At 50.7% G+C, this 1,989-nt stretch overlaps 1 non-coding gene across 1 annotated transcript; it reads right to left on the bottom strand.

Moving 5' to 3' along the window:
- Window positions 1-424: 424 nt before the first annotated feature.
- On the bottom strand, window positions 425-506 carry TRNAS-UGA. Its single transcript has one exon. It is a non-coding gene; the product is annotated as a tRNA-Ser (tRNA).
- Between the last annotated feature and the right edge of the window lie 1,483 nt (window positions 507-1,989).

Here is a 1,989-nt window from a genome sequence, read left to right as displayed (position 1 = left end):
AATTTACCTAACAGGACACCACTGTGCAAGTCTTTCATGTGGTGGAACTGTTGGAGGTGATTCTCCAATGGAAGGAAGGCAACATACCTTTACGCTTAATTTTAGTGAGGCAGTATCTTGCGTAAGTGGCCTGACAACTTCTGCCAGCATTCACAATTCATTTTGTATCTATTGCAGCTGGCGCTTCTCGTTGAAAACGAAGGTTCTAAGGCACGACACTGCCTTTTCAGTCACAGCGAGGAGGCCTAATGAAAACAGTGTGCGTTCGCGGCGGAAGAACTGGCTTTCTTTGCGTTTGTTAAGTATTCCTTAGGCGTGCTGCTTAGGCGGCCGCTTTAGACTACCTCCACAAGAGGGGTGAGATTTTCCATGAGAACACTCTCTGGTTTTACAAAACGGTTAAAAAGTAAAAAGCAACCGCTTCCGCAGCGAGCAGGGTTCGAACCTGCGCGGGGAGACCCCATTGGATTTCAAGTCCAACGCCTTAACCACTCGGCCATCGCTGCTGCGCGGAAGCAGCCGACGCGGAGGCACTGTAGTGTTGCAGCCCCTGCGCGCGCCCGGCTCGCCGGGGGGCGGAGCCTGCAGCGGCCCCGCGTCCCCGAGGCCGCGGGCGGAGAGCGCGGCGCCGACGCGGGGAGATGCCGGCGACGCTGAAGCGGGGCTACCTTCGCGTCTCAGAGACCCCTTTCTACGAAAATCGTCACCTGCCTGAGCTTCAAGTCCCTGAACTTTTTTTTTTTTTGGCCCTTCCGCGTCTGCATTACATGTGGAAGAGCTAGGAAACAATGTGTCCCTTTCAGGGCTGCGGGCCGCGCTCGCGAAACTTCTAGTCCGTGTGTGAGGAAAGCTGCCTCCGAGGAGCCGGGACGCAGCCGCGGACTCGCGTCCCCCGCGCTGCTCACCAGGCTCGTTCTGTTCCTCTCCCTTAGCAGCGCCTTCCTTGCCGGACTAGGAGAGACTGAGGTTCACATGTGGTCTCTCTCCAAGACACGGACGTAGTTTGAGGCCCAAGTTTGGCGTTTTAGGTGCTCGGTCATTACCTTTCATGAATTCGTCACTAGTTGCGCGGGGCCGGTGCCTCGCCGGGCTGTGCTCGGCCCGAGCCGCGGGTCAGGGCCGTCCCGCCCTCAGGGAGCGCACGGGTTCGGGCTCCGGCGCGGCGGGCTCCACGGCGCACGCGCGGCTCCTGGCCGCCCCGCGCGTCCCCGCGCGCCCCCGCGGCCGCGGCTGAGGGGACGACCTGAGGTAACCCTTTCCTCGATTTTTTAATTTCTGAAAGTAGTCCTGAAAAGCCACCCTCCTTCCCAAAAGTTCGTGACTAGACAAGGCCAGTCGAGCTCTGGGAACCCCGGGTATTCAGTGTCATCACTTGAAAAGTGTGTGAGTTTTCTTGACACTTTTCGTTTCCCTTAGTAAGTCACGGTGTTCTAGAATCTGCACCCACTTACTTGTGGGAGACTACTCCAGGATTGTAAGAAAAGTGGGTTTTTTTTTTTTTAATTTTAAATTCGACGTTATTCTTTTAGGTCTTCTCTCTTTCTCTCTCTCTTTAAATTTGGTGGAGCTATTAACCTGGTCCTCTTTTCTCTCTGAGTGCTGCTGTATGGAAGTAAATTTCTTAGCACCATTTCCAGGCATAAATTTTATGTTACACAGGAAATTTATTTTAATTTTTCCCAATAAATCCTATCCAAGAAGAGACACATTTTTTATCTTGTTCTTAGATTTTACATGTGCTCTGAGATAACCTACAATTTAATGTTAACATTGCAGTAGTTGTATTTTGATTTTGAAGTATTTCTTTTTTTCCTCAATGCAGTGGAAAATAATTTACTCTGAGTTCCTTCTCTCTTTTAACCCCACCTCTCCTTTTAAAAATTCATTTGCTTCAATGCTTGACAGTAATGGGAACTGATGATGGTTAAAATCATTCAAACACAATTTTTACTTTTTTTTTCCTGAGAGGAAAAGATGACAAAGTAAAAG

This window comes from Ochotona curzoniae, unplaced genomic scaffold (assembly GCF_017591425.1).
Source record: "Ochotona curzoniae isolate NIBS_2020 unplaced genomic scaffold, NIBS_Ocur_1.0 contig_2692, whole genome shotgun sequence".
NCBI lineage: Eukaryota > Metazoa > Chordata > Mammalia > Lagomorpha > Ochotonidae > Ochotona > Ochotona curzoniae.
Note: the sequence above shows the minus strand (reverse complement) of the source record. Positions and strands in the feature narration are given on the sequence as shown.